This window comes from Thalia democratica, chromosome 2 (assembly GCF_965202585.1).
Source record: "Thalia democratica chromosome 2, ktThaDemo2.hap1.1, whole genome shotgun sequence".
Classification (NCBI taxonomy): Eukaryota; Metazoa; Chordata; class Thaliacea; order Salpida; family Salpidae; genus Thalia; species Thalia democratica.
In genome coordinates this window covers 53993136-54002751 of record NC_139166.1, presented here as the reverse complement: position 1 = coordinate 54002751, position 9616 = coordinate 53993136, and positions in this window count along the sequence as shown.

Below are 9616 nucleotides of genomic sequence, written 5' to 3'. Positions count from 1 at the left end.
AAGAAAAAATTAGAACAGTTGGGAAAAGGAATACAATATGCAGCATTTACAATGTTATACAATGGGAAATATTAGTGTTTGGAACTCTTTTGAACCTAAAAATAAAAGTGATACAAATTGACAAAATAACTGAGGTCAATGTTGTTATAAAATTATAAAAGGACTTGAAACTTAGTATTTTTGTATTTAAAGAAGAGTACTTATCATTTTAAAACAAATAAGTCCATCAAAAATCTCAACTAGCTAGAGCTAATGAGCCTTGCTGTGTTTTCAAGAAAAAAAGTGAAAAAATTAACCTGAGGATAAGAGTTAGTCGATTAAACAAGTCATTTTGGTGTTGTTATTTTATTAACAAATTTAAACAAGTTTAAATTATGAAAAAACTTTAAGCTAGCTTGAAATAGTTAGAGAAAAGGGCAATCATTGTATATAACTATTATTGGTAATAATAATGACTAAACTAACTTCAAAAAAACATCTTATGTATCAAAATCAGGTCAACTTTAAAAAGATAAAAGTAGATTTTATCAAACAAAAAAAAAGTTCAGGGTGGCCACTAGTTTTTTAGAAATTTCTTCTAGGTTTTTAAAATGCTTTTAAGTCTAGTTTTAGCTTAAAGTCAAGATTGAGATTTAAAAAAATGTCTTAAATATTGTAACTTCATTGGTGAGATAATATAATGTAAAGCTACTTTAAATTTGTTATTTAATAAAAAAGTTTTTTGATGATGACAAAAAAGTTTGTATATATGATAGATTTTTTGTGTAAAACTGAAATTTTACTAGTTATTGGTAAAAATTGTTTAAAATTTAAGGTTTTTACCAGATTTTGTGGTGATTTTTGTTCAAAAATCCAGGTTTCACAGTATTTTTTTCTCAAATTTCAGATTTATTTAGCCTAAACTGTCAAATTTCAGGTTTTTCCTGGATTCCAGGTTTTAAAGCCACTCTGAGAGTTAAAAAACAGAGCTTTTAACATAATTTTAACGAAAAGCAACTATTTTCTTTATAATTTAAATAATATAAAAACTTAATTATTTCAAAAACAGCAGTCTGAATGACCATAAACTAACCTGAGTTTATGAGAAGGATAAAGTAAATGATTAATATGAGCAAAAAAAAATAATAATAATTAATCAAGCTTAAATGTTTAAAATTACTAAAATAATGACAAAAAGGATTAAAAAAACACATTAAAAAAAATTATGTAAAAAAACTAGCTTGATATAGGAAAAATAACCAAAATAATCTGAGTTTTGTAAAAGATATTAAACAAGCATGAATTATCCTGCAACTCTGGCAACTCTGTTTTATTAACTATTGTTTTCTATTTAGAAATTAACTGCACTAAAAATAACAGGAATTTAAAATACTTTAATTTAAAAAGTTTTTTTCTTAACTATTCTCATTATGAAAAGTATAAAACAGTAATATATCTGTAGTAAAAAAAATTACTACTAAAAAAGCTAACATTGAATCACCCAATAAAAAGGGTTGTATGAGTTGTACAGAGATTTTAAACTTGTCTGATCTCTGAAAATGACACATGCTGCAGTTTCCAAACTTCTTTTTAATTAAAATGAGGTTTAGCTGCTCCTGCTGTATAACACACCCTAGAACGCCACTACAGGTCGCTAAAGACGACTTTTTAGCATTATGAAAAATAATCTGACAAATAGAAGGTTAGGTATAAACTAAATTTGGTTCATACTTTTAAAGAAACTTTAAATAACCATTTTAGCTAAACAATTTTGTTGTTTACAGCTCAAACTATTTTAAAGTAAACCTTCTTCTCTTCTTGACACTTAAACACTTTGAAACTTGTTTGTTTTTATGTAAAAACTACTAGTTCTTTCTTTGCCGCCTTAGTATTCTTAAGAAAGTACGTATGTGCTTTAAATTAACTATTTTAAAGCTAAAAAAGACATTTATATGACCTTGATTCTTTACTTTTTTGGTCTTTAATTCTGTTTTACCTGTAGAGTGTAAAATATACTGTACAGTTAAATGTTTGTTTGTAAAACATTATCTTTAGTTAATACTAGACACATATAAGAAATAGTTACATTTAAAACTATAAAAAGACATTAAAGATCGTACTAGGCGTAACATAAGATAAACTGATATTTAAATAGAATAAAAAATACTTTATTCATTCAAGAAGTTTAATACTTTTTTAAGTCTTAGATTTAAGAGTTTTTTGTAAAGAAAAAAAGAATATAAAGTTAATAATAGAATTGACAACAAAACTTAAATAGACGAAATATGAGTTTAAAGATTGAAACTTTCTTTTTAGAATGATTTAAAACGATTGCGATAAAATTATAAATTACGAGTTTTAATAGACAAACAATTAGTTTGTTTTACGAAAATATACTTTTAACAAACGATGTTTGGTAAATTAATATTTTTTATCATTTCAGTTGCAGCTTAAAGTTTATGTTGTTAAAGGTTTTCATTTAATAAATATATATTTTAATCCAATTATAATTTTTTTCGATTTTAAAATGGTCAATATGACAAGCATTGTTGAACAAATGTTTATTTTTATATCATAATTAGAGGTTATAGAGTATAACGAAAACTTTTTCCGAAGGTTTTCAATTTTAGATAACGTTTTATTTGTAGTAGTAACTTTAACATATTTAAATCAAATTTACCGAATGAAAAACAGTTTAAAATGTTTTTACCACTGTTATACTTTTAAAAACTATTTTTGTAATTTTTACATTAAATTTAATTTAAAAATTAGAGTTTAACAATTAAACATAGAAACTATTAGAAAAATTAGAAATATACTTTTTTATTTTAAAGTAACTTGTTTTTTTTGCAACATATTGTTTAGTATTTTTTTGAATCTTTTCCCTAAAAATTCATTGTGTTGCCATGACATGTTATAAAGATTTTCTGAGTTTAAGATCTGTGTTTAATATCATAATCATAATTAAATAGTCAAAACTACAGCAAATATTTCGAATAGTTGTTAAAAAGCTTAAAATAAACTTCAATTTCTAAAGAAAAAAGTTACTTGCAGTCAAAATTAAACAATAGTTTAATAATAAAATATTAAATATGATCACTCTTTTTAAAATCTGTTTTTCTACTTTTCTTACAACAACAAAGTTGCTTACATAAAATTGTTGTATGAAATCCAAAATTGCTCTTTTTTCGGTTATCTATCTTGAAAAACTTGAATATAGTTGAAAAACAAAATTTTACTGAAATTATTTACTGAGGTAGATAGAGAAATAAGACTACATTCATAATTATATATTGTTTATTGAACGATAAAAAAGCACTCAAAAAATTTTATCCGTTAACCTGGTGTACGAAAAAACATTTTGGTTATCGAGTCGTACACCACATGCTTTTATAGTTTCTTATGAGCTAAAAAAATAAATTATTTAATCTAAACTTTTAAACCTTAAGAAATAAAACAATCAATAAAATTAAAGGAGAGAAAGAAAAATTAACTAAGTAATGTGTTTACTTAAAAAAATTTATTCAAAGTGTACTTAAAAACTTTTCTAAAAAAAGTTAAAATACAGTCAATGCCTAAAACTTAATAATTGAATTAGAATAAAAATAGAATTAGATTTTTTCTAGACTTAGAAAATGAACTTTAACTTAATTTATAAAAAGAGATAAACAATATTACTAACAGCTGACATAAAAATACTTAAAATATAGATCACAACTTTTTTTAAAGAAGGTAAAATTGTAATAAGCTGAAATACTTTTACGTTGAATTTTGTCAGTATTTTATGCAAAAAGTTTAACTTTTCTTTTGATAGTTGATTGAAATACTTAAAGAAGTTTAAACATAAAAAATGTTTTATATAATATTGATAACATTTTAGAGAAGTGATTTTACAATAATTTCAACTCAATTTTTATAAATAATAATATAAAATACGTGCTGTAACATTTACACATTATGCATTTAATGAGATAAAAAGAAACTTTAACAATGAATAACAATAACAACAAAAAACATATTCTAAAAATTTTTTGAATACTTTTCTAAGCTCGAAAATGTAACTATAAACAAGCAAATAATGTTTGCAAACATAAAAAAGAAAGAAAAAAAGATTTTCTTAGAAATTGGATTAATTTTTTGTAAGTTATTTTGAGACAGTAATCTCAGTTTATTATTTATTTATATGCTTAACTCTCTGTTAAAAAGTAGATGTATCACTAAACTTTTATATGAGCATACTAGAGAAATAAATAAATATATATAGAAGTTTGTAAATATTCTGAAGTTAGTTTAATATAGTAATCTTAATAAAAACTCCAAGGGTTAGCCAAATAGAAAATGCTGCAATTTAGACTGAATCACCGTATTGTAACCAAACAAATCAACTTTTGAACTAAAGTTTTTGGGTATTAGATGACAGTTGTTATTAACTCCTTAAACAAAAGTAAATAAATAAGTAGCAATGATCACTTAAGACTTTGATAGTCTATATTTAATAAATAGTTTTTAAGTTTATGCTTGAGCTTTTCAAAATGACTTAGACTTTTCAAAAATAGTGGTAGCTTAGTCCATAAATTACTACCTTGGTGAGCTAGCAATTTGTAACCTATCTTGTTGTTGAATCTAGGTATTTTCTTCTGATAACTTCCTATGATAATTACGAATATTTTTAATACTTTTAATGTAACCATTAAAGATAGCTGGTAACAAATTATTGTTAAATTTAAACATAAAAACACGTAATTCGTATAGACACCGACTTTTAGCATTTATTTTATTTTTCTGTTTTTAATTTTTAACACTATCATCATATTTCTTATAATGTATGCACTTAAGTGCTCTGTTTATAAGAACATTGGTATCATGTAAACTTTTTTCATTAGCTCTTTCCCAGCACAATAAACCATATCTAACATTTTTATATTATATAAAAGTATTAGTGTTATATTTCTAAAAGTATTAGTATATGCAAATTGAAGGTCCATGATAAATGGTTAATCGTAAATAAAAAAATTAATAGTTTTTACTACAAAAAAACCACCATACATTAAATACATAGATAATATAAAAAATATTGCTTTTTTGATCCAAGAAAAGTCTTATCTTAATATCTTTTTACATAAATCGTGTAGTTTATTTATTTTATTTTTGTATAAAACTATTAAAATAAGACTTTTCTTAGATTAAAAAAGCAATACATTTAAAGAAATGTAACGCATTAACTGAAAAGTTAGTTAAGGTGGTTTGTATTTATCAAAATTTAAAATAACATAAACTATCACTACCATAGCTTATATAAACGAAAAAAAAAGAGTCGAAAAACGTATAGATTTTTCTGCTGTTAAATTTGATTTATATAGAGCTGACACCGGTGAACGTGTACAACTAAAAACAAAAATTATATTTTTATTGTAAAGAATAACTATTTTGGAAATTGTTTATTTAATACGAAAACAAATAAAAGTTAATCATTAGATAACTCTACAAAAATATTCAAGTTTCAAATATCTAAAGCCAGGGGTCGGCAGGCAGTTGGTGCTCGCGGGCCAAATTTCAAGTTTCCAAAATCTTCGCGGGCCGCCGTTTTAGTATTAGTGACAATAATAAAAAATCTTTTATTTTATTCAGTTTATTATTTTTAATGACTTTTAGCTACACATAGAATACCTATTTAAATTATACGTATTAATGAAACAAAATTTTCATAGACTAATACACTCAAGACTTAATAAACTATGTACTATCTTTAAAAGTTAATTAGATTAACTTAATGTATTTTTTATTTTACTTACAACCTAACTCTCTATAAAAACCAAGCTTGAAAACCATCTATAAGTCGCTTTTATATATTTTTTATATTGTCAACCACTACTTTTTCATATTTTAAAAAATGTTTACTGTTGGCAATAGTTTTTTTTAAACTTGCTTTAAAAAAACAAAAGCTTTAATACTTAATTTTAGTATCATCATAAAAAAGTACAAAACATTTAAAACGACAAGTAAAAAAATCGTAATTAATAAACTTCACTACAGTCATAAAAACTATTCTGAAAATTCAAAAATTTATTCAAAGTGCTTGTAATAATAATTTCACACGTACACCTAAGTTTTTCTAAAATGTCTTAAATAGTTTTAACCAAGTGTGAGTTTTTCAACTAGTTTGTTCGTTTGTGGCAATCCTGTTTTATATAAAACTCACGAAATAAAGAAATAACGAAGTTCTTTTTACAGTGAAATAAGTATACACAGCAAAAAATATTATAATAAGTCAGCTTGAATGACAGTTAAGTTTCTTAAATATTCTTAACGAAAGTATAAAAATATGTTAAGCCATTAATGAAGTAGAAAAACTTATTTATTATGATAATTGTAGCAACAATTTGTTGCTGTATCTGCAATGAAAATACTACTTATAAAAAAGAGTAAATTAGAAATATAAAACGATTTATAAGAATCACAAAACGTTAATTAGGAGTTGTTACGATAAACGAAAAATACAAATCACTTTAGTCAGTTTTAACAAAGCACATGATTATCTTTAGTAACTACATACTTATAAGAAAAATTTGTCAAGGTAAATTATAAAGTAGCAAAAGTAAATACTTAAAAGGAGATACCGTTTACATTTGAAAACTTTTTTGTTTAAAGTGTTGGTGGTAGTAAAAGTATTTTGTTAATTTCTTCAGTGACAACAAAAAGTCGCTTTTAGGCAATTTCTGATATTTCAAAGTCTAATAAATAAAATTAGGACTTTAATCGATCTATTAAGGTGAAACGAACAAGAAATACTGCTCATCTGAGAATATTTATTTGAGGTGTTTTCACTAACTTAAATATTATTTAAAAATGTGGTTTAAAAATAAGCATCTCTGTACATTGGTGTGCGTAAAAAAGAATTTAAAATACACAGAAAACTTCTAAAATAATCAAAATGTGTCAAAACCAAAATGAAACAAACACTATTTTTTGTTTTTGTGTTATTTTAAATATTTTTGTGTACACTCAAAAATAACATGTAGTGATAAAAATTTATAAGAGAAACTTAGGTATAAACTACACGTCAAAAAAAATAAAAACCTAAGTTGTAATGACATTTTAGTTAATTACTGTGATTGAAATAATAACTATGAAAATTTCTGTATAAGGTTTTACATACATTTATTAAGAAGGTTAAGAACATTATACTGCGAAATCATATGAATCTGATTACCTACAAGGGATGTTAAAGATAAGAAAATTGAAATAATTGGTCATTACACTAAAAACTACCATTAATACTTGTTTTGTAAAAAAAAAATTCCTATGTTGTATATACATAACATATGTCAAACAAAAAATATTTGTGCTATGTTTAACTCTTAGAAAGAATGTAAACAGTTTCAGGGTTGCCAAAGGTTTTTAAGAAATTTTTCTAGGTTTTTTGAATTTCTTCCATGTTTTTAAAAGTGCAAGTTTTTTAGTCTATTTTTAGTATAAAATTAAGTTTAAGGTAAAAAAAACTGTTTAAAATAGTTTAGCAACACTAAAAAGATACTGTTATACGGCTTTAAATGTGTTTTTTAATAAATGAAATTGTTGAGAACAAAAAACATAGTTATGTGATAGATCTTTTGTGTAAAGTCGAAGTTTCTTTACTTTACATGTATAAATTGTTTAAAACTCAAGGTTTTTTTTTGAAAATTCCCAAGTTCCAGGTTTTTTTAGCCTAAATTGTCAAATTTCAAGTTTTTTTTTCAAAGTTCAAGGTTTTTTGGCAACAATGATTGTTAAATTCATATGTAAACTATAATAAAAATAGTATTTCCAATTATAGCAGCTGCAAGACTTAAAACTTAACATATATCATAATTAAAACCAAAACTGTGAAATGAACAAAACATACATCATAAGTTTACTTTGCCACTCTTCTAAGCAAAAAAAATTAAGTCAAAAACTGAAAAATGCCTAAGTTGTCCTGATATTCGAAAAGTTTATAAACTAGCCTGACTTAGTCTAAGTGTGTGGCAATGTTAAGTTGTTTATTTGCTTAAATTTAAACTAATTTCATTAATAATTCACAGACTCAACAAATTTATCATCCCTAAATTTTGTTCGTATTAAACAGGTATTTCTAAAAAAGAGCATCTGTGTATATAAGTGTGCAATGCAAAGAAATTAACTTAAATTGCCAAAAAGTTTCCTTTGTAAAATAATGTATACTGAACAAAAACTAATTTAATTATGTCATATTTATTGTTTTAAATGTGTCTGTACACTCTTAGATATTGTATGTAAAAAGAATTATAATCGAAAATTATGCTTAAATTGAGCTTAATCTAACTTAAATAATGTTTTTAAAAAGGTTTTAAAATGAACATCTCTGTACATTGGTGTGCATAGGAATTAACTTAAAGTGCACAGAAAACTTATACTACATTCAAAATGTGTTAAAATCTAAATAAATTTAATCTTATTTCTTTTTATTATGTTATTTTTAATTCTTTTGTGTACACTTAAATATAATGATAAAATATCTTAGGTACAAGTTGCATATTAAAGAAAATATATAAACTGTATAGAAATGACAATTTTGTTAATAACTGTGCACTGCTTTTGTACCTAGGAGAAAACATTTGCATTTTGTTCATTAACTTAATAGGTGTTATTTAAATAACTTAGTGTGTCCAAATACTTTTAAGACTGTTTAAGACTTCAGATCATAATTTGTTGTTGTAAAAAAAGTTATTATAAAACTGAGAAAAAAACACAGCTCGAATGCTAATCTGTCTTTTTAACATTTTCAACCCAAAGCAGTGAACCTTTTATTGTTTCAAAATGTTATACAGGGACTTAAAATGAAACTAATCAAATTTAAACAAATTACAGCATTTTTACCATAAAAAAAAAATTAAACTTAGAATATATTTTTGCTCAACGGGCCACATTTACATGCTCGCGGGCCGCAGAATTTTCTCTCGCGGGCCGCATTCCATTCAAAAAAAATCGTGCTTGCAGGCCGCAGATTTACCCTTCAAGGGCCGCAGTTTGTCAACCCCTGATCTAGTTTATCTAAAAATCAAAGCTTTTACACTACACCTTATATAATATATCATTTTGCCTTGGGACGGGTCAAATGTGGATGAAGGGTAATTTTTGCACAAGGCTATAAAAAAAATAATAATAAATAAAAGAGTTACCGATCAGGGGTAAGGGTTAGGGGTAACAGTGATGGTATAAAAATAAGAAAATGAAAATTAAAAAAATATATATCGACCAAGGTTAGGGGATAACAAAGATAGCAAACCAAAATGAAATAAAGCAAATAAAAATTAACTTAAAAATAATCAACCCGTGCAAGAATGACGCCGTGCAAGTGTGTTGCTCCTTGCATACTTGACACATACCCACCTAATCTATAGTCAAGATGAGTTTGTCATTTCAAAAAAACGTTTTTTTAGTGTAAAATCTCGCAGTCCAAACCTTTAATTGTATGTAAACTTAAACTAAAACTAATTTTTTGTTTACCATTAAACTTTAATGAAACAGTTATAAGCTTACAAAAGTGTTTTATTAAAAAAAACAGTAAAACTACTTTTTAGTACACTAATAAAAATTTTCTATTGAATATACTTGCAAAAAAAAAATTGTGTTGCACAAA